The sequence below is a fragment of the Podarcis pityusensis genome, assembly GCF_964106645.2.
Source record: "Podarcis pityusensis genome assembly, chromosome: 6".
Classification (NCBI taxonomy): Eukaryota; Metazoa; Chordata; class Lepidosauria; order Squamata; family Lacertidae; genus Podarcis; species Podarcis pityusensis.
Genome location: NC_138030.1, coordinates 11,638,649 through 11,662,768, shown reverse-complemented (window position 1 = coordinate 11,662,768; position 24,120 = coordinate 11,638,649). Strand labels below are relative to the sequence as shown.

General features: G+C 43.5%; 1 long non-coding RNA gene across 1 annotated transcript; it reads left to right on the top strand.

The window, feature by feature from the left end:
- Nucleotides 1–7,049: 7,049 nt before the first annotated feature.
- LOC308480313 lies at nt 7,050–23,870 on the top strand. Its single transcript, XR_013988027.1, has 3 exons — nt 7,050–7,160; nt 18,095–18,220; nt 23,763–23,870. It is a non-coding gene; the product is annotated as an uncharacterized lncRNA (long non-coding RNA).
- The last annotated feature ends 250 nt before the right edge of the window (nt 23,871–24,120 follow it).

The window sequence follows — 24,120 nt, the reverse complement described above, 5'->3', positions numbered from 1 at the left end:
GATTTGTGTCAGGATTTGTGAGCTGGGTGGTGGAAGACCATTGACGCCTCATGTTGGAATAGGCTGGAACGTTCTGATCTAGTATCAAGTATGAGGTAAGATCTAGCATAATGTAAACCTCTTAGCAATTTAAGCGGTATATAAAATTTTAAAAAGAGAAGAGGGAAGTGAAAGGAGAAGATAAAACTGTGAATCCTAGCTTAGTTCCTCAATCTGAGCAGTTTCTCACTCAGGCACGGGCTGAGTTACTCTCAAGCTGTTCATCCCATCTAAAGACCAATCCTGACATTGTGCCCTTATACACAGTTAGGGCATTACTGAACCATGATTATCTCTTGTTGAGATCAACAGTAATTCAAGCGGCCTGTACAACAGCTGAAGGCCTCGGCCAATTGTCCCAAATTGTGAATATACTTTCAGATGCCGTTCCTGACCCCATCTGCTACCCCCAGCCTCTGCTTGACAAGAGGCAACCTAAATTGAGTTCATTACCGGTCATGAATCTTCTGATGATATTGGAGTTTGACCACTGGAGTCCCTCTTTACAGCCAGAGTGTTGTGTTTTCTTTTGCCTTGCCTTCCCTCTCTGAAGACCTATCACTAAAGTTGCAGCCTCAAATATATCCTCCGGGAAATCAATAACAAATCAAGCCAGCTATTCACTCAGATTTATTGGCGTAACCAGGTGAGGCTGCCAAAAATCTCCAAGAGTGGGTTGTTGATTACCAAGGAGGCAGCGTAAAGCCACTCATGGCTGAATTTCAAGCTGATTTGATAAACTTCACCTGCAGCCCCTGGTAATGCGAGCGCTAAGTCAAATGGACAGATCCTCAACTCGGAGCAATACACTTTATTCTGCTTCCTGCATGGGCCTGTCTGGAGAATGCCTTATCCATTGTGGGCCAGGGAGGCCTCCTCAGATACACTTTAGGGATTAGAGCACAACTGATTAGAACATAATTGAATATAATTTTAAAATGCAAAAGCGCAGCTCTCATTCTCAAAAATGGCATTGAATATACAAAGCTGCCTTATACTGACTTCGACCACCTGTTGAAGTCAGCATTCTGTTTTACTGGCAAGCCGTGGCTTTGTAGGGTTTGAGACAGTCTATCCTAGCTTTAGTTGGATATGCTAGCGATTGGGCCCTGGTGTTTTCTCTCTCTACCTTCTCTGACTCTTGATCCTCATTGAGAGAATCAGGTCCCATCTACTGTAAATGATTAAAGCAGCATCATAGCCTTGGGTTGTTAGGAGATCTCTATTTCCTCACAGAGCTACAGTGACCAGAGTTCTGTGGAAATCAAAGAAGCATAGAATCCTAGAGTTGGAAGAAACCCCAAGGGCCATCTAGTCCAACTCCCTGCAATTCAGGTATCCCAGCTAAAGCATCCATGACAGGTGGCCATCCAACCTCTGCTTAAAAACCTCCAAGGAAGGAGAGTCCACCACCTTCTGAGGGAGACCGTTCCACAATTGAACAGTTCTTGAAAGTTCTTCCTGCTGTTTAGTCAGAATCTCCTTCCTTGTAACTTGAAGCCATTGGTTTGAGTCCGACCCTCTAGACTCACAGCGGTTCTCAACCTGTGGTTCCCCAGATGTTGTTGGACTACAACTCCCATCATCCCTGAGCTCTGGTCTTGCTAGCTAGGGATGATGGGAGTTGTAGTCCAACATCTGGGGACCCACAGGGTGAGAACCACTGCGTCTAGAGCAAGAAAAAACAAGTTTCTTTCCTCTTCCATGAAGAGAGTGATTTTTAAACTACTCTGGGAAGTGTAGCTCTGTGGGAGGAACAGGAGTGCCCTGACAAATCTTAGCAACCCTTAAGAAACTAGAGTTCCTGGGATTATTGTGGGGAGGGAACCCGTGAATAGTATTATTAATATTTTACATTATTTCCACTCTTCACCCTGAAGACCCACAGCTTCAAACAGTTTAGAAAATTACAATTAAAAATGCATGTGTTGTGATACCGCTTTAAATGTGTGGTACAAATGAGGCCTTTAGTGCGTGTGTGTATATATAATCTGATTGAAATCGTGGCTTCATGCTATGCTCAGCATATGAAAAGCAGCTCTATAATGTATATCATACCCTGGGTGGATCTACACACGGGAAAAAACCACTATAAATAAATCAGAAATTAGATCGTTATAACAAGGGGGGGGGACCCTATGGAAAATCATGTAGAAAAATATTCTGCTCTCTGGCACCATTGAGTGTTGCATGTTTACAATGCATTCAATTCATTGTTTTTTGACTAATGTAGTTGAGTTCTCTGACTATCGAGAATTCTTAAGTTTCACCTGGAGATGCAGAGAAAGCTGGTTGAGGTGTAGAATCACTCTCACCAGTGTTTGCTTCTCTTATTTAGCAGCTTGTTGTCCCTGCTCCACTTCTCTCCCAAGCCCTTGGAACATTGACCTGATTGCATAAACAAAAGGTAAGCATAGTTCAACCTGGTGCCTTTGACGTAGCTCCACTGCAATTTTCATCAGCCCCAGCTGGCATGACTAATGCTCAGAGCTGTGGTCCAATGCTAGAGAACCTCTAGTCAGTGGGACAAATTAGGCCCAGCGGCACTCCTATGGCACCATTTCCCCTAACCATGCCTGCCTGTTCCACACCTGACGTATTAATGTGCATGGGGGGTGGCAGGTACTGAATGGGGCCAATGGAAATGGTCATCCAAAACATCTGAAGGTCACCAAGTTGTTGAAGACTGCAGTGAGAAGTAGTTTCATAAGAACATAACAATGTACAAAGAGCTTGCTGGATCTGGTCAGTGACCCATTTATTCCAGCATCCTGTTCTCACAGTGGCCACCCACAATGCCTGTGGGGAACCTGCAAGCAGGATCCAAGCAGAAGACTCTTCTCCTTTCCCAAGTTTTCTAGTAACTGGCTGTGGCGTTTGCCCTCCTAGGTGTGTGATGTCATACTGGGTTCATAAGTAAGGTAAAGGTAAAGGTACCCCTGCCCGTACGGGCCAGTCGTGTCCGACTCTAGGGTTGCGTGCTCATCTCGCTCAAGAGGCCGGGGGCCAGCGCTGTCCGGAGACACTTCCGGGTCACGTGGCCAGCGTGACTAAGCGGCATCTGGCAAGCCAGCACCAGTGCCGCACACAGAAACGCTGTTTACCTTCCCGCTATAAAGCGGTACCTATTTATCTACTTGCACTTAGGGGTGCTTTCGAACTGCTAGGTGGGCAGGAGCTGGGACCGAACGACGGGAGCTCACCCCGCCGCGGGGATTCGAACCGCCAACCTTGCGATCAGCAAGTCCTAGGCACTGAGGTTTTACCCACAGCGCCACCCGCGTCCCTTCATAAGGAAAGGGTTAACTAATTGTAAAATGACTAACCAGGGGAGGAGTTAGAGTTAGAGTTAGGGTGGTTGAGAAGACAGTCTGGAGTTAGAAGAGACAGGATAAGTCTGTGGGTTGGGCTAGTCTGATGTGAGAGTGAGAGAATTTGTTAAGAGCAGTCAGTCAAACAGTTGAGATAATCAGTCAGAAGGTATTAGGAAGGTATAGGCCGGTAAAGAAACTGAAGTTAAGATACTGACAGGAATATTATCTGAGAAACCATAAACTTGTTAATGCTTATAAAAGAAACTTGTTTATTTGGTTCACTTTTAACAACTGTCTGGACTCAGTGTTTTACCCGAAAGTAACGGGTTGGTGGCAGCGGGGAAGCAAGCACAGTGGTGGCACAGGGATCAATAGACCGTTAAACATCCAGAGACCCTGTGTGATTGCCACACTGACATTCAAAGGCCTCCAAATGTGGAGGGCAAGCATAGTCATCTTGACTAGCATGGAGAGACTTCAGCTGCATTGAATCCCAGCAATGGTGTTTCTTGGAATCAGGGTCTGGATTTGAATCCAAAGAAGCTTATGGGGGGTTGGGTAGACTGCCCCCATCATGGTTTCCAGCTGCCCATTCTAGCCTTGAATGAGTGTGTGAGAGTCAGGAAAATATCATTTGCCTTTGAACAGCTATATCAAAGTACAAATGTACAAAGTACAAATGTATCAAAGTACAAAATGTCAAATGAGAAGCAGCCCCCACAGGCAGCGTGGTTAAAGGTGGTCTTGTTCTGAATTAATACCAGCAAGGTGGCCACAAACATAATTTGAAAGGCACAGTTAAAAGGGGAGGAGAGATGCCACTCATTTTCATTGGTGGCGAGGCTGCCAAACTGACAATTAATTTTCTATTATCCTTAAACATTGTTAAAGGGCTGGATCCTACCCCCCCCCCCACCCACTGACATTGTCTCACTTTGTTTGCAATCACTTGTTTGGGTTGGCAGCCTTCTATGTTTCTTAATTGGGAAAAAAATGTCACCTGAATGTTAATTTAATAATTCAATATATCATTACAGTTTCCTTTGGCTAATTGGGCTCCCTTCATTCTTTGCAGGTATAATTAGAAAAAGGGATGACTAATTAGGAAAAGAACCTTCCTGAGAGTATAAAAGAAACTTATTTCATGTCGGTGCACCAAAACACCCTTAACCTAAGCAAGATCAGTTAACTCTTTGTGCTATAGACCAGTGCTCTTCAACCTTGGGTCCACATATGTTGTTGGACTACAGTTCTCATCATACTTGACCATTAGCTAAGCTGACTGGGGATGATGGGAGATGTAGTCCAACAATATATGGGACCCAAGGTTGAAGGCGGGTAGAGGTGGGTTTGGATGTCTTTGGATATAGGATGCAAGCTTTCCCTGACCACCTGACCTCTCCTTCTTCCCACCCAGGGTCCTACCCATGACCGCCGGTGAGTAGCCATCAGGTTGACCTGGGGTGGGAAGGTCTGATCCAAGGCTCCCAAACTGGGTATATCCAAGACTCCCACAGGGTAGTGGGGGGGGGGCTGGGCTTGCGCTACTTTATATGCTGCATGAATATATTTCACACATACCCTGAGTATTGTGTCAATTTTAAGCTGCTGGGCCATCCCGTCAGTCTAGCCACATCCTCAATCCTCATTCTAATTCATACAAAGATGCAATAGAATGGTGGGTCTTGCTTTTATGCATATGAATTCTGTGTGAAAGCGGACTGTGCAAACACCGCAGTGTAATGTTTCACTTACGGCATTGTCCTTGTCTCCAAAGAGATTTTTGCCCCTCCTTTTTTAAAAAGAAAAGAAAAGAAAGAAAGATAAAATGCAAACAACACTGAAGAACCAAATAAGGATCAGTACGAAGTGCTGCAATCCGTTTACACACCTATAGCTTTCTCTTAGGAGCCCTCACGAGAAGTTTATTGGCCCTTGTTTCATGAGAGCTGTTCTTTCAAAATCTAACAAAGAACAAGTAGTGCCATCTCTCAAGATGCATCTGTTGTTATTGTTATTCCTAGTCAGTGCATGATTCTTCATTTAACCCCCACATGTGGACCTGAAGCTGCATTTGTAGTAGGCACTCCGAAACAAATTAGCGTCTTTGCAGCATGACAGCCATCGAGCCAAGGACGTTCGTGCTATCTCTTCTATGTTTCTTTGTCAGACTGAGATGTACCATCTATGGATAGCCAGAGCATCCCTCCGGAGTCAGTCGCAGAATTGAACTCAGTGGATACAGAAACCTCTTTCAAAACTGGACATGGGCCTTCCAACCTCCAAACCTTCTTATCTTTCTCATGGCACCTAAAATCTGAGAACTGGGGAAATGAACTCTCTTGCATTCTTTTTATTTTGGAGGTTTTTATTTTATTTTTATTACAAACTGAAGAAATTGCTTTGCTTCATTAGTCTGAATGGGGGAGCAGAAAAAACTGATCTGGGGTAGGTTCTGACTTCTCTCCGGCTACACACACCCTCCCTGAAGACAAACAGAGGTTGGTATATATCCACTCTTCAGATTTTGCATATGCAGGTTTGCTTTCCCCTCCTGATTCCAAGGCTGTCTGGAAACCCATCTTCCAAGGATGGACCACCCTAACAAGTCCCCTGCCTCTGCAGAGGTGAAAAGGTGCTGAAAGCCGAAATCTCAACAGGAAGTGAACTGACCATGACAAGGGACTAATAGTCCATTGTGTGTGTTTTGTTGAAGCCTGTGCCCTGTGCCCAAGACAGTTTCTCCATTCAGCAAATGTGCCCACGGCCCCCAGAAGGTTGGCAGCTGCTGGCTTAGGGGCTAACTTTCCCCTGCCTTGCCCTCATCCCATGACATGGAGGCTTCTGCCTGACCAAACTTGATAGAGCTATCGACATAACTTGAAAGATGAAGAAGGTTCACTGGCTGATACGAATCAGCTTGTCCGGCCGAGAGGCAAAGATGACAGCTGAAAGATTCAGAAGGCACATTTTCAGTGAAAGGAAACTGCTGACATCCCAACAAGTTAAGAGATGAAAGGATTGGTATCACTGAGCTGATGTACTTTTCTCTCTCTCTCCCGTCCCCACTGTCACCACCTTAATGCAATGGCAATATTTCTATTGATCCTGTGGTCAGGAGAATGATAACAAAGCTGTGTTTATTTCTGTGTGTTCTTTGAGAGCAAATTGAATTAGATTAAATTGACTCCTCTTAATCTTCCCCAGAGTATTTGCCACCCATCTTCTTCAATGTAACTAGGCCTTATGTGCTATCTGTTGCATGTACAAGGGAGAGCAGGGCAACACCACAGTCTCTGGACCTAATTATGTGCCACCACTAGCTTTGACAGCTTAACATCCTCATGTTTACCACAGAAACTTGCAAAGGTGTACCTATTCATGAGCAGATGATTGTGCCTCAGTGCTCAATGTGGTTGAGACCCTGTGGGGTGAGGTATCCCAACTGTTTAGAGCCTCTGTAGTGACAGGTCTGGAGGAAAATTAGTGTGTTTGAGAAACAGGAGAGAAGCATCAGCATGCTTGAGAGGGCGTCTCAGTCTGATGATAACCAAGCATGATTAGTGTTCTCCATGAGTCATGACCTCTTAAGCATTGGCTGGAACAGAAGAACAGAACATCGTGGTGGTGATGTCAGTGAATGGAATGACCTGGTTGATCCCCTTGGAACTTAAGAAGGAAAGCTGGTCTGGTCTAGCTAGAACCCTCAAAAGGAGCATGTGCTAAGTTATAAACCCAGAAACATGCAGCAGCTTAGCAGAAACCCTTCAGAGCCACAAGTTCTCCCAGTTTTGTAGAGGTGATGGGGTGAGTCTCTTTATTAATTTGCAAAGGAAGGTCTTTTTATATATAATATTTTTATTAGTTTTCAATTACAGTCCAATAATAGCCTCATTATAAAGGAAGGTCTGGCACTCTTCACATCACAAGGTTCTTGTGAGGCTTAATTGTATATTATTACTCACCACCCAAAGTTTTTATAGGCACCTGCTTCCTTCCAGATACCCAAGACTGCATAGTTTCTTGACTGACAGCCCCCCATTTTAGCAACCCCACCTTAAGTCCACATCTTCTCTTGGATTTCTTCATTGCCTCTGAGGTTGTCCTAAGGTTCACTCTCAACTTCCATCATTTGCTGCTGCTGCTGCTGCTGCTGCTGCTGTATTTGCTGCTATCACCCTTCACCTTAAATGCAGGCAGGGTTTCCCCAGCCACTCTGGGCTCATAGCTGGGATTATATTCTTTGGGATCATTTTTGCACCAAAGGGTGTTGCTTAGAGGACCCCTTCCCTGTTTGAAGGACTTTGCATCTCAAGGGTAGATCAATATCTTCTTGGAGTCTGTAACCTGAAGTGTATGTAACCTGAAGCGTAAGTAACCCGAGGTACTACTGTAGTACTGCAGATTTTCTAGTTTCCCTCTTTCCTCTCAGCTCCTGTCGCCTTTTGTGCTGCGTCTCTCAGATTCTAAGCCTTTCCTTTCTCTACAAAGAAGTATAAACTTCCTAGAAAGCCTTGGCAGAAAAGTGGCCGATATACGGAGCAAGAAAACAAACCAAGTGCTGGGAATAGTTCCTAAGCAGGTGCATATTCCAAAAAGCACAAGCTACGGCTGTGCAGAATCGGTGTTTGAAAATGATGCCGACTTCAGCTGGAAATATTAAAACACTCTTTCATGGATGCCTGCAACCCTACATCAGGCTTTCAATCTTCCCCAGAGGGTCTTGGGGCGGGGGGAACCTCCAGTAACAAGCCTTGTAATTCCACTCTGCTTATCTTCAGCCGTCTCGCCTTTATTTATTGAGGGACCTTCAGCACCTTTGTCTTTCTTCTTTTGCTTTTTTGCTTAACCTTTCCTTCTTCATCCTCCCACTGCCTCCCATAAGAAAAAAATTGCATCAGTATTTCATCTCTTCATCCACACTTAAGTGCCTTTGATCTGATGCTGTGCAAGGGTTATTTATTTGCCACTACCTCCGGGGGTTGGGTGGGAAGTCACCCAGGAATAGAACAATAGAGATTTCACCCTTTCATGAGTGTTTTGCTGCGCGCAACCATTTATTTTCCCCTGATTGTCTTTGCATTTCATTTTGAAACGGTCTCGACTGAACTTTACCATTTCTGCATATTTGGCATTCTTCTTTTCCCGCAAAGATGAAACGGCTTCCCCTAAATCTGTATTGTTTTATTATTCATCTCCCTTTGTGCTGGAGTAGCAGAAACATGATTACCTTTTGTCAGGCGGGCTTCAAGATCTCTTTAATTTTTATTTCCTTCAATGAGAGACCTCTGTTTGTAACGTTAATGTTTTCCCAATTACTTTTGATCATCACTGAGAAGCAGCCTGGTTTCCCCTTTATTCTAGTGCAGAGTCTCCAGCGCTGGAGACTACATACATATTTTTGTTTTTATTTGGTAAATGTATATCCTGCCTGTCCTCCGCAGAAGGGGTGGAGAACCTCAGGTGTGAAGGTCAAATGTGGCCCTCCAGGTCTCTTCCCCACCCCATTCTCATGCCTTCTCCAAAGGCCATACCCTCACCTGCCTGCCTCACACCCTCCTTGAATGTTTCTGCATGACTGGAATGACTGTCCGTCAACTCTGGTCAAGACTTTTGTTTGCCTCGATTAAGGGGCAGCTGTGAGTGTGCATTACTGCTTTTGTTGTTGGCATCTGTCTGTCTTGAGAGACAATGAAGTCTCTCTTTGACTTCACCTCTGGGGGTGAAGTCAAACTTTTGTGTTAGCAGCACTGAAGAGACTTCCCCTGGGCAGTGTGTATGGAGGTCCTGGGCTGCCCAGACAACAAGATTCCTATTTTGTGGTCCAAAGTAAAGTAGAGTAATATGTTTGGCACCAGCTTGGCTGCAGGAGTTGCCAGAAGGAAGTGTACAAGGCGTCATCCAACCATCTTAGGGACTCCAGATTTTTTTACTTGTTGCAGGACCCCCCCCCCCAATCATTCAGTTTGTACAAACACAACACACACACACACACACACACACACACACACACACACACACTACATACACAACGTTCCTGTTATAAATTCATAGTAAATCAACCATACATCGGATTTACACCGGTCCACTTTTATTTTACTCCATGAAGGAAGGACTATCAAAGGGGAGTGGTTTGATACAGGACGGCCATAATCCCTTAACCATACCAGCACATACACAGGAGCCCTGCCCAGTTGGCATGACAACCTTGATGGTCCCAGACAGAAGACCATCCAGGTCACAAAGGACTTGCATATGGGAGTGGATTCAACATGGACTGGAACAAAGGACAATGATCAGATCTTCCCTCTGGGGGCAGGAAACTGCCAACTCCCTTTTGTCCTCTGGAAATGACTCATGGGGAGGGGGAGAGGAGGAACCAGCCAGGTGACAAGATAGTCAGGTTACCTCCACAACTCCTCCCTCAACCCCTCCCTTTTTGTGATGTAGTTGTGATGTAGCCTTAGGGGTGTAGTTTGAGGGATTAGTAACTAATAAAAGTTGGGGTCTTCTTTTGTTCTGGACTTCCATTTTGCTTCATCTTGGTGCGGGTGGGAGTCCTGTCGCGACAGTATCCAATAAAGGCCAAGCCTACAGGCTGCTGTTTTGCTCCAAGTTATCCTGGTTGGTGTCTTTGTTTTTGTCCAAGGGAGCCCTCGGATTTTTCCGTTAACATACTCCTTAGCCTTTTCTTCTCCTGAAGATACCCCTCAAGGTGGCAGACATTTAGGATCACAGTAGATGACATTAATGGGGCCTCTCCTTGGTCTTCCTACCATTAAACCCCAAGAAGAAGGAGAAGTAAACTATCCGTTGGAACTTACTGAAGAAGATGCTCCTTCAGATACTTGGGCTTTGTATATTACTGCCAATACCTTGAACTGGAACATCACCTGCAGCCACTACAGTATTTTTACTATTACTATAAGTAATTTTTACCCACCCTTCACTCTATGGTCCCAGTACTCTCAGTATGTGCTCTTCTCTGACTGCTTTATGGTCCAGTTCAATGATCTGGCCTAATTTCAGCATCATCGTCCCCTGAACTAAGGAGACCCATTTGACATCAACACAATACCAAGCCTTTGGTGTCATTGTCTCACTCATGTGAAACACTCTATCGCAGAGATCAGCAGGCACCGTTTGTCTCTCTCCTGACTCAAATTCCCCTCCCTTCCTTCCCAAATTCACAAAATCTCCTCCCCATTTTCACTGCTTGCAAATCCGGCAGCAAAATACAATGTGCAAAGAAAGATTTTATTAATTTTTTTGCAACAGCCTTGGCTTCTTTTTTTTTTAACAATAAAAATTGCTGTTTTCATTAAGTGTTATATTTGAACATTTTAATTATTACTTTGAATTCTCTATCTCAGGTACATTTTGCCAAGCAAAGAGAAATGAATTCTTTAATAGGAGCCCATGAACGTCCTAAATAAATGCGTTATCGACCACCACACAGTACAAAGATCTATGATAACATTTAAGTCCTGAAGAATTATGGGATGAATAATATGTATATCCCTCCCTCGGCTTCAGTTATCAAGTGATTAGCTGAGAAAATTTTCTGTGAGAGATTTGCCATGTGAACAAGAGCCCCCAAATTACTTAAACTAATAAGTATATTATTGCGAGACTCTCTATATTATTTAAACATTTCTGGTTCCTGCTAGCATGATTTATACATTCAATACGGAAAGTCTCGGATGCTTTGCCTGCTATATTATTAGTCTCTCTTGATAAAACCTCTTTGCTTTCCTTCCATCTCGAGGGAACCTAATTTAAATATGAATACACACACGCACATAGAGAAAAAAATAACAGTTGTTGAAACTGAAATTAATAATGCCCTTTTTTAAGAAAGAGAAAGATAAAACAAAATTGAACAGTTCTCCCCCCTCCTTTCTTTCTTTCTTTGAAATAGCCTGGATAAAAATATGAACAAAATGTTAGTAGTTCCTATTTTAGAAACAAGAAAAGGGTAAAATGTGCCTGTTTGGCATTGTGTTTGCCTTATGGGTAATAGATTTAGGATGCAATAAGATTTTGGGTGCAACGCAAGCAACTGCAGATTAGCAAACTCAAGTCTCATTGGTTTCCGTAGGAGTGGAATGTAGTTACTTCTCTCCCATTAATCAGATCTGGGGTGTGCGTTAAAGGTCACAATCCTAAAGTTGGCAAAAAGCCCTCTGAGAAGCCATTGGGTCTGTGGGAAGAATTGAGATCCGTTTGTGCCCTACCATACTCCTTATTATAGATGTTGGTCATTTACTAACATCTGGCTTATGGCCCTCCTATTTACAGGACCGCCTCTCCTGGTATGCCCCGCAGAGGACCTTAAGGTCCATGAATAATCATAGTTTAGAGGTTCCAGGCCCTAAGGAAGTCAGATTATCCTCCACCAGGGCCAGGGCCTTCTCAGTGATGGCTCCGACCTGGTGGAATGCTATGTCCCATGAGACCAGGGCCCTGCAGGATTTAACTTCCTTCCGCAGGGCCTGTAAAACAGAGCTATTCTGCCTGGCTTTCAATTTGAACTTAGCCTGATCTTTCATTCCCCTTCCTTCCCTCCCCCTCCCCTTTTTATGAAGATTACCTGCTCTGGGATCACACAGCTAATTCTCTCCTGGTCTCCTTGTTGGCCCAAATAGGACTAGTTTAGCCAGCTAGCCCTGGTGATCATCTAATGTTTATTGGCTAGATTTCCCCCCTAAATTGATTTTTGAATTCTGAATTTATTGTTACTGTATATATGTTTTATACTGTATTTTATGCTGTTTTTTGTTGAATCAATTAAGTGTTTTAAATTTGTTGTTAGCCACCCTGAGCCCAGTTTTCTGAATCGGGAAGGGCGGGGTATAAATTAAAATTTATTATTATTTATTATTATTACCAATTATTTAATCGATTGGTTGATTGATATACCACTGATGTTTCTAAGCAGAGGTTGGATGGCCATCGGTCATGGATGCTTTAGTTGAGTTTCCTGCATTGCAGGGGGTCAGACTAGATGGCCCTTGAGTCCCTTCCAACTCTATGATTCTATGAGATGCTGAAATGGCTTCTAAGCAGTTTAGAGCTAGCTGTAAATTTGATCCATGATTATAATATGCAATGGCGTTAAAGAACCCATAATGGAAATAAATAATAAAGCAAACAATTGAAAAGTGATTTGAATTGCCACATCCATAGTCAACATCAGTTGACATCTGCACAACATGCCCCTTCTTGGTGATGTTGCCTTCATCGTCCATTGGTAGCTTCCAGCTCAGGTATGATAAACTGATAACCTTCCCCATTCAAGCTGTTCCCCTCTCTAGTTCTGCCCATATATCCTTATATTCAAGAGGTACAGAATTTATTAGGTGGAGGCGTGATAAATGAAAATTAGCAATCAGTATTAATGAGCCTACTGTATATGCAAATTCAAAAAAATGACAGCATATCCTGTGGTATAATTATCTAACACCCTTTGCACCATCCTAGATAAGGAAATATCAGTAATGCATGTCTAGCTTATGTCTCTAGAGAGAAAAGTAAAATGTATTTATCCTCAGATTGGCTGAATAGCCATGTATTGAAAACTAACAAAGGGATTCTGTTGATAATTTTTTTTCATTCAGTGGGTTTTTTGTTTGTTTGAAGAGAAATAAACAAAAAAATTGAATTACGTTGGCTATCGTGGTACAATAGCTGTTATGGTTTCTCACAAATACAAAGGATTAAATGACTATCACCATTAAATATATAAAATGAACTGAAATGCATGTGCCAGAATTGTTTCACAACTTTTTTTCACTTACGAAATATTTTCATTGGGTTATAATTGAACAGTTAAATTGCTGTGATATAATTTATAGCAGTTAGCTGATGTGGTTAGACTTCCTGCTTGCTGTTGTTTTTAAAATTCACTATGGGTTCTGTTCAAGATAGATGTTAGATAGATAGATGATAGATAGATAGATAGATAGATAGATAGATAGATAGATAGATGGTAGATAGATAATAGATGACAGAGAGATGAGAGAGAGAGAGAGAGAGAGAGAGAGAGAGAGAGAGAGGTCACCACAATCTTCACCTAGCAGTTCCAGGGGTTCCAAATACAGTGGTATCTCGGGTTACATACACTTCAGGTTACAGCCTCCGCTAACCCAGAAATAGTGCTTCAGGTTAAGAACTTTGCTTCAGGGTGAGAAGAGAAATCGTGCTCCAGTGGCGCAGCAGCAGCAGGAGGCCCCATTAGCTAAAGTGGTGCTTCAGGTTAAGAACAGTTTCAGGTTAAGTACAGACCTCCAGAATGAATTAAGTACTTAACCCGAGGTACCACTGTACTTACCTAGGGTTCATGTTTTCTTCAGAAATTAGGCACAGCAGAGACTGTGGTGTCTTTATGATATATGGTTTTATTTGCAAATATCTACAACCTGTAACTCCTCTGCTACAATTGTTGCTACTAGCCATCTCTGACTTCTCATGTTTCCTCTCCTGCTGTGAGAGCTGCAGCTCAGATTTCTGGCAATGAGCCATCAGGTAGTTAAGGTGCATAGAATCATAGAGTTGGAAGGGATCCCAAAGGCCATCCAATCCAACCCCTGGCAATGCAGGAATCTCAACAAGCGGTCCCCCATCCAATTCAAAACCATACCCGACCCTGCTTAGCTTTGCAAATGTGCCGGCAGTTTTATTGCTGAACCACTTGGCAGGGCTTAACTCACTCTTCCGCTCTCAGCCAGAGTGGAAGAACTGAATTTAAGATAGGGAAAGGGAATTTAAGATTGGGAAAAGGAGAAACTGGGAGAAATTGAAGCTCACAGGTTCACCCCTTCTTTTATTCAATATAAGGCAGCCTTGTGCACTTTGGCAAATCTGTAGGCATATATTTCCATTACTGTGCCACAACCCCCCCCCCCCAAAAAAAACTTCTATCCAGCAGGATCTAACCAATTCAGCCAACCTAACTATCATGGGTCTCTCTGTGCAGATTCTTCTGATGATTCCTCACTCCCACCCCTGAATAAAACTCGGTAGGACCTTTCGTGCATTGACAGTTTCCCTCGTCTTTCAGTTACTCAGACTGTTGCCTTTGATATGTCGGAAGCCATTTCATGTGAGAGTTCTCTCCTTCCTAGGCGCTTGAATTTGATTCTCTGAAGGATTACTGTAGCTGTCTTTGAAGTGAGGTCATCATCACAACGGAATCCTCACCATCGATGGTGACAACCACCTGGTTGGCTTGTGTGCTAAGCTTTCACTTCCTCTTTCTTTCTTTCTTTCTTTCTTTCTTTCTTTCTTTCTTTCTTTCCAGACCCAGACGTTTTTAGTCCCAGCCTTCAAAGAACAGTAGGAAGAGAGGCAAAAAAGCCTCTTGCACTGTCGTTTCCTTGCACCTGTAGTTAAACTTTTCCAGCTGACATGTCACCCTGCAAGATGTCTTTTCAGATTTGATTGAAAAGAGGAGTCAGACATCCTACTGTCGATTAAACCTGAGCCAGTCTTCAGGGGCTTAAGGAGCATATGAAAGAGGCAGGGAGCCTTCCTGTCTGAGCTGTGCTCCCAAATCATTCCCGCTAACTCTTTTGTGAGGCTGAGATCCTTTTTCCTGCTCTGAAGCCCTTGTGCTGTTAAAATGTTGTTCCAGATAGGCTCCATTAGGGGCCGACAGGGGCATACATCAATCAGATGCTTGCAAACAAATCCGTCAGATGTCAGCCATATCCAAAGTTGCAGAGAATGAGGCCCTTATAGATCCTTTTCATTAAATTGTGTGGCATATTTTGCATTTATATCCCAGCTTTTTCTCCAAAGAGCTCCAAGGCATACACGGTTCTTCACCTCCTCATTTCATCCTCACAACAGCCCTGTGAGGTAGGTTAGGCTAAGAGACCTTGACGGGCCCAAGGTCACCCAGTGAGCTTCATGGCTGAACCCTGGTCTCCCAGGTCCTAGTCCAACATGCTATACCACTATACCACACTTGAGGCAGTGTCTTTTGTCTGCCCCACACTTGCCTCTAGGGCTTTGCAAAATATTCTCCCAGAATTGGTTACAAGGTGATTATAAATATTTTCCAGAAACCCCTTTTTTTGCTCCAGTGCAGTGTTTCCCTGTTTCCTGTTTCTCCAGATCTAGCGAGACTTGTGTGTGTTTCCTTCTGATAGACACATTTTGCATTCTGTTTTGCCTAACGTATGCATTTTGGCAAGCCATCTTCCAAGTCAATGCCTTGTTATTTTCAGTAAGATACACACCTTATAAACCCTCCCCCCCCCCAATATATACATTTTTGTATCCATCTTTGGCATTACAAAATTCAGAGTGCAGCAAATGTCAAAGAGTTGCATGCATGTGTTTCACACATTCTTTCAAGAAGTGTGTACAGTGGTACCTCAGTTTTTGAACGTCTCCATTGATGAATGTTTCGGTTTTCGAACACCATAAACCTGGAAGTAAATGCTTCAGTTTTCGAACACATCTCAGAAGTCAAACTTGAAACATGACTTCCATTTTGAGTTTTCCGCTTTGAGCAGGCATAGGCAAACTCTGACCCTCCAGATGTTTGGGACTACAATTCCCATCATCCCTGACCACTGGTCCTGTTAGCTAGGGATGATGGGAATTGTAGTCCCAAACATCTGGAGGGCCGGAGTTTGCCTATGCCTGGTTTTGAGGCTTCCGTTCTGAGCTTTCAGTTTTCGAAAGTTTCGGAATTCAAACGGTCTTCCGAAATGGACTACGTTTGAAAACTGAGGTAACACTGTATTTGGCAAGACTGCACCAGTATGTAAAGTGAAATTAATTTACCCTCCATCACATGACCTTTCTTTGCAGCCTTTGAAATGGAAGAACAGAGAAGGTGACAGACAACTACAAGAAGCATCCCTCGCTTTGGCTGAGGAACTAACTTTCCTTGGATGTGAGAAAATGACTGACAGTGGTTCAGTGCATAACAACTTTTGTAAGGCCAGCATCAAACCCAAATGTCCTTTCGATACATTAGATGAGCCAGGGAATTTGCTATCTCCACTTGCTGTAGATTTTGAGATTATCCTAAAAGCGAGGCAAGCGGGTAACCAGGCCACTCAAGCAAATCTGAAAATTGGTGACATTTACAGCCTAGAGTTCATCAGACTGCTCTCCATGACCCACAAGAGCTAAATTTTGTTCATTAAACCAGAAGACTCTGCATGTAGTGCTACAAATTCTGAGATGATCGGCTGTAGGAATCCCTGTGCTTATATAATTGCAGACACTCTGCAAGGAACAATCTATTGCAATTTCACAGGAACAGAGGCTGGGATTGTGACAGTTCCTTCTGATCCATTGCTGTCCACCCTTGCCTCCCCTGGTTCATGACAAAGCTGGCAAACTTTTCCACTTGAAGGGAACCCTGCAGTTTTTTTAAAAAATGGGAAGAAATGTAAATCTACGTCTGTCCCATTTCATCTTCATCATTACAGATTAGGATAACCAGCCAGCCCCAGGTATTCCTGTGTTCAGACATCCCATGACAAATGTAAATTGTAATGCAACATTTAGATGGAAATTCCTGGGAACCAGAGATGCTTATGATGAACACAACTGGGCCAAAGATTTTTGTGTGTGTGTGCTGTTTCACTTTCAGTAACTACCTCTGTATTCAATGTGCTTTCAAAATTTTGTCTAGTTTTTGAGAAGTTCTGACAAAGGCTCTTTTTTAAGATAGTGGGGTACTGAGCTAGCCTACAAAGCACACACCAGGGTTGTTCCTGAGCAAGGAATCCAGTCCCTGCATCTGCTTGATCAGCCTCTCAAGAAGTCTATCCTGAGAGTCAGTAATCTGACAGATCCATCAAACAGCTTTTATTTCATCTCCAACAGAACCTAGACGCAGCTGGTCAGGAGCACAATCCTAATACTTGTCAATTTAGAAGCAAGTTCCATTGACTTCAGTGGAATTTATTCCTAAATTATGGAACAATCCAGACCACCAACCCCTTCATCCAGATTAGGGTGGTGGTGGATTGGGCAAAAGTGACTCATCACCCACCTTTCACAGAAAACAAGCCAGCCATCACCACCAGCAACCACGCCATCCAAGTCACACACCCCTTTCCACTCACTGAACACAGAGGTGGGCAGGATGCCTGCTACTGGAAGCCCACAAAAGCCCCTCAAATGGGACATTCTAGAGGTAGAGAAGAGCTGAGATGGTTCAGAATCTGTTGATTCCTGAGCCAGTCTCACTGCCATTGTTCAATGGCATCAGACCCCATCCAGGTCTGATTGCTGGTTTGATCACTTCTGGAATTCTGGCAGACATCTGGCTAGCTACACCTAACTAGATGGGACCTCGTTCTGACGCTGCGGAGCTATTCTTACATTCTTCTTGTGTTTTGATCCAAGGAAGGATGAAAGACCACATTAGACATATTTGTCTTTACAGGGGGACAATTTTTAAAATTGTTATCAAGATTGCAGCAGTCTGGCAGGAGAAGTTTATCCCTTCCTTCCCCAGTCAAAAAACTGAGGAACCTGAAACTCCCAAATTTCATGAGGTTTGGTTTTTCCAATAAATAAATAAATAAATAAATAAATCTCAGGGGGCTGTGGTTGGGGAGAGGTAAAGCTTCTTGCTCCATGTGCCACAATTCTGATGACAATTAGTCAGGAAAGGGGGGTCTCTGGCTGCAAGCAATTAAAGAAAAGCATGAGAACTGTGCATTTCATGTTAATCGTGACATACAGTTTTGCCCCTCCCCCCATAGCTTCTGGGAGCAGTGCAGGAATCCATGCATGACCTCATGCTGATCGGCACATCTGTGGCAGGAGGAAGCCGCAAGCGTACAGTAAATTGAGGACAAGACTGCAAGAGCAACTTCTGGGATTCTAAGGTAATGTTTGCTTTTCTCCGCCGGCTGAATTTACGCCAATAAGATTTCCTCTTCCTGCATCTGGAGAACCAAGAAGTGTCTTCAGTGCCGCAAAGCTTCACCTGGTGACATTACGGTTTAATAAATATATAGCTTTCCATTTTCTCTGCCATTGACATAATGTTCTTTGTAGATTTCCTTTGTCTAACTTTTAGTATGCCTGTCAGCACTGAACTGCCCTGTAGCTGCTCCCATAACAAGGGAATTTGTGCCTCCTAATTCCAGTCACATGGCCTCTTGGGCATCGATTCATCACTTAAATTTGTCATAAGTGCATTAAACTGAACATTGAAATTGTTCTTGTCAAATCATCTCCAAGACTTATAGAGCTAGGCTCCACCGCATCCCCGGCATGCAGCTTAGATATCTTTGCTCTGTCAAAATATAGCAGGCATTTTCATCCTTTTAAAAAGTCCTTAAGCCATTAAATTGCATTATCATTTCTACATTTTGATGTAAGAGCTTATTTGCATTGCATGTAGTTATGGATCTGTCAGGGTGTGTGTGTGTGTGTGTTTTCTTTTCACTTATTAAATTCCCTCCCTTTCACCATTGCCAAGGATTCAGGCAGTAACTCAGCCTTAGTCATTTGCTTGAGGCTAAAACTTAAAAATGTAAACTCTCAGATGGAGATACAAAATGAAGCAAAAGTTGGGAGAAAATGCTCGAGCAAATTGGGTTTTGTAGCCTTCAGACAGGATGCTTCCAAAATTTTCATCATCAAAATTGCTCCATGAAGTTTGGGAGTTCTTAATGACCTATTCATAAGTTTTGACTCATGCATTGTCAGGATCTCATCCAACCCAGGCCTTGGCGAGACCTCCTCTGAAGAAGCATCAGACCTCACTCCAACTGAGGACCCGGAAGAACATCTCAGGAGTACCCAAGGCAGCCTAAAGTGGTTTGGATCCTGCGTGTCTCACCTGAGCCCCTGCAATGATCCGTCTAACCACAGGCATACCTTGATCTCCAGTTCTGCCCGATCATCATCTGCTCCTCAAGAGCAAAGGCAACAGTCAGCCCCAATGGAAAACCCACAATCACAGGAGTGTCCCCTTGGCTGCCAGAAGACTCTACTGCCGGAGGTCTCTTTGGGTTGAAGGGTCTACTCAGGAGGAAGGGTACAAGGGTCTACTCAGGAGGACTCTCTCCACAGAAGGGGAGAATGCTGTTGTACTTAGTTCAGGCTCATGGGCTTCAGGTCACAGCTAGAAAAGGATGCTGGGCTAGATGGGCCATTGGCCTGATTCTGAAGGGCTATCCTCACATTCTTAATGATCCAACAGATGACCAGGAAAAAGAGGAGTTAACAATGAGAATATAAGCCTCTCAGTCTCCTCTAGACCCCGGTTGGGTTGAAAGCTCACTTCCTCAGCTCCAGACCTCTTGCTCTGTCTCCAGAACCCACTCCCACAGTAGATGCCACACATGAGCATGCATTTTCCCAAAGTGTGAGTTGGGCAGCACCACGTAGCCTTATCCTGGACATCACATACTTAGGCATGGCTCTGGCAGCTGAGCAGCTGTGTGAAGTCTCTGTCTCTCTGAACATTCATGCTCTAGGTCCAGGCACCAAGGGATGAGACTAGTTCACACATGCAGTCTTCTTCTTCTTCTTCTTCTTCTTCTTCTTCTTCTTCTTCTTCTTCTTCTTCTTCCTCTTCTTTCTTCTTCTTTGGTGATCACTCATAGCCAAGTAAGATTGTCTTCCATAAGCACGGTTTTAACAATGAGTCTGTAAGTGACTGTGGAGGCCAATTCTGGATCCACACGTCCTTCCACAGTGGGGACATTGGTTTCCGGGCGGGAGGTGATCACGGTGTGGATTTGCCAAGCATGCCTTCCTCTTAGCACATTTCTCCCTTGCGTCCTGAGTAAAGGCTGTTCTCCAATTGGGGCGTTTGCAGGCCAGTGTTTCCCAATTGTTGGTGTTTATATTACATTCTTTTAGATTTTCCCTGAGAGAGTCTTTAAACCTCTTTTGTCGACCACCAGCATTACACTTTCCATTTTAAATTTTGGAATAGAGTAGTTGCTTTGGAAGACGATAATCAGGCATCCGCACAGCATCTCCAGTCCAACAAAGTTGATGTTGAAGAATCATTGCTTCAACACTGGTAATCTTTGCTTCTTCCAGTACATTGGTATTAGTTCGCCTGTCTTCCCAAGTGATGTGTAAAATTTTCCGGAGACACCGTTGATGGAATCTTTCAAGGATGGAGATGGCATTTTTAAGTAGTCCATGTTTCACAAGCATAGAGTAAAGCTGGTAGTACAATAGCTTTGTAAACAAGCATTTTGGTTTCCCTGCAAATGTCCCAGTCCTCAAACACTCTGCACTTCAATCAGGAGAAAGCTGCACTGGATTTCGGCATATGTGTTGGCCCTTGTGGAGAGATAACTGCCCAGGTAGGAAAAGTGATCAACATTTTCCAACTTTACACCATTGAGTTGGATTTGTGGCGCTGCAGGGGGGTTATTTTGTACTTGTTGGTGCAGCTCTTTGCTTTTTAGGATGTTGAGCGATAGGCATCAGGGACATAGCTAATCAATGCAGTCCCACTCAGCTGGTAACAGGAGGCATGCGTTAGAATTCTGAACAGGGCAATAATCCGATTTCCAAGGTGGAGCTGATACATCAAGAAGCCCCAGTTGTTCTGATTTACTGTATATGTATATGCATATGACCTGCAGGTATAGGATGGTATATAAATTAAAGTAAATAAAATAAATAAATAAATAAATAAATGGGTATATGTGTATGTACATCTAAACAAACTGAATATTTTAGAACTTAGGTCATATGAATGAATGAATCGATTTATTTCGGTCACCGACCAGAGTGCAACATATGCAACAACAGAGAGCACGCAAGCATAAATATGTTAAAATTAAGCTCCGTGAGCTAATACACGATAAATAATTCAGATAAAAACAGCTAAAATATGTAAGTTAAAACCTTAATTGCTACTTTAAAACATATTAAGAGATCGGCGGTAAGATTCGTTCAAGGCTGGTCTCCTTAATGTTACAGCAGCAGCACAGAATTGAGCCACTTTTAAGGTAATCTCTGGTCATAGGTAGTTTGCACATATTTCATTTCCTTCTGGAGACAGGTGACTTTGAGTTCTCCCCATTTTAATTCAGAATGGATTTGAACACTCCCACCCCAAATGGGAGAAACTGGAAATTTTTTTCAGAGCCCAAATCGGAGTGGGCTGAAAAATGCCCACCAACTACCTGTTTCCTCCCCCATCTTTGCTCCGGTATGATTCCTGCTTCCTCTGCCTCTGTTCCACAGGCAGTGATAGCAGAAGCATTAAAGAAGTTTTGAAACAAAGGCTTCACCCCTTCTTCTCCCTTATGCACTGATTAGCAACTTGTAGGGCAGAAGATCCCAGTGAATGGTGTCTCAAATTTACACTGCAATCCTGAACCCATTTACCTTGGGAGGAGGCTCAATTGATTTCAGTGGGGTTTCCTCCTACAAAGTCGACCTGTATAGGATTGCATTGTTAGGCTGCGAGGTGGGCAGGGTAACGACTATTCTCAGCTTACATTACTCTATAAAATGCCAAATGCACTGATAGTGTTAGAAGAAGATGATGATTATGATGTGTGAGAAAGAACCGTAATGTCTGCAAGAGTGAAATGGCAGTATTGATTTTTAAAAGTTTGTTTCTAAGGGTTTTATGGCAGAGAGCTCTTGCTGAAAAAGAGTGTGGATGAGATCGAGATTTCAGGCAGAAGAATCCAAACCCCACTTACCTTGAAGCAAGCTCCATTCAATTCAGTAGGACATCTCTGCCTGCGATAAGACATCACACCACCCAAACACCCTTCATCTAACTTTAGCTGTTATTTCCTCGTCATTACCATCCCTTTCCCCCAAATTATGGTTGTGCAGAGAATGGCATTTTGGCAGATTACATTTTTCAAACACTTGCTTACAGCCAAGAGTAATATGTCAAGGAGCACATACTAAAATCCTCACCTCTGTGCAGTTATGAATGATAAAGAGCCCTAATAAAAGCACAAGAAAATTGCCCATTCTGCATAACAGGTCTCAAATGTGCTGAGGAATGGGTCTACTTTTATAATGGACCTGCCTCCAATCCAAGTGTCTACAGTTGTCGGATAACTGATTACAAGCCAACCTTGTTAGCCATGCTTAGAGTTGTTGTTTAGTCGTGTCCGACTCTTCGTGACCCCATGGACCAGAGCACTCCAGGCCCTCCTGTCTTCCACTGCCTCCCACAGTTTGGTCAAACTCATGCTGGTAGCTTCGAGAACACTATCCAACCATCTCGTCCTCTGTCATCCCCTTCTCCTTGTGCCCTCCATCTTTCCCAACATCAGGGTCTTTTCAAGGGAGTCTTTTCTTCTCATGAGGTGGCCAAAGTATTGGAGCCTCAGCTTCAGGATCTGTCCTTCCAGTGACACTCAGCACTCAGGGCTGATTTCCTTCAGAATGGATAGGTTTGATCTTCTTGCAGTCCATGGGACTCTCAAGAGTCTCCTCCAGCACCATAATTCAAAAGCATCAATTCTTTGGCGATCAGCCTTCTTTATGGTCCAGCTCTAAACTAAGGAGGCTCAAATGCTGCAACCTTGCCCCACAGGGGAGTTCCATCCCCTTGATGGAAGAGAGCTCTTTCCCCTTGATCCAGAGCCAGTGTAGTGTAGTGGTTAAGTGTGGTAGATTTATAATCTGGTGAACCAGATTCGCATCTCCGCTCCTCCACATGCAGCTGCTGGGTGACCTTGGGGTAGTCACACTTCTTTGAAGTCTCTCAGCCCCACTCACCTCACAGAGTGTTTGTTGTGGGGGAGGAAGGGAAAGGAGAATGTTAGCCGCTTTGAGACTCCTTTGGGTAGTGATAAAGCGGGATATCAAATCCAAACTCTTCTTCTTCTTCTTGATCATTTTGTTCGAAACCCCAGGTATTGTCCAATTGAAACCCCAGGTATTGTTCTTCTTCTTCTTGATCATTTTGTTCGAAACCCCAGGTATGGTCCTTCTAGTGAGCTCTCAGGGCTGATTTCCTTAAGAATGGATAGGTTTGATCCTCTTGCAGTCCGTGGGACTCTCAAGAGTCTCCTCCAGCACCATAATTCAAAAGCATCAATTCTTCGGTGATCAGCCTTCTTTATGGTCCAGCTCTCACTTCCATACATCACTACTGGGAAAACCATAGCTTTAACAATACAGACCTTTGTTGGCAAGGTGATGTCTCTGCTTTTTAAGATGCTGTCTAGGTTTGTCATTGCTTTTCATGCTTAGAGTAGACCCATTGAAATCAATGGAGCTTAAGTTGGTCAGAATGATGCCCCACAGAGTCCAAAAGGCAGAGTCTGTGTCTATCCCTCTGTCTCCACTTTACCTGCTTCCTTTTAATCATTTCAAAGATTCGCAGTGACATTTAACCATTCTTGAAACGAGGACATCTCTAGAACCAAAAGTGTTACGACATCCATTAAATGGTCCCCATTTTCTTCTTAGGAGAATGAGAGAAGAAATGAGGAGGAGAATCTGTGGAAAAAATGCAGAAATAAGGTTAGAATTGACCTTGTTGCTACGAGGACTTCTGCCAGCTTTTGAGGATGGGGGAAAATAAAATAAAATTTATTAACCTTGTTCTCTTGCATCTGCACTGCCTAAAAAAGGCCTCTTGGCACACACATCACTTCTAATCTTATTTCCATTTCTTCTTGTACATATTGTATTAAGCACAGTTTGCATTTGCCTTGTTTTTAGCTTTTTAAAAGCATCACATGAGGGTTTGGAACCCCCACCCCATTGCTTTGCCCAGTCAACAGCAATTTAAATCTTCAGTGTCACGACAGATTAATTCAGTTGG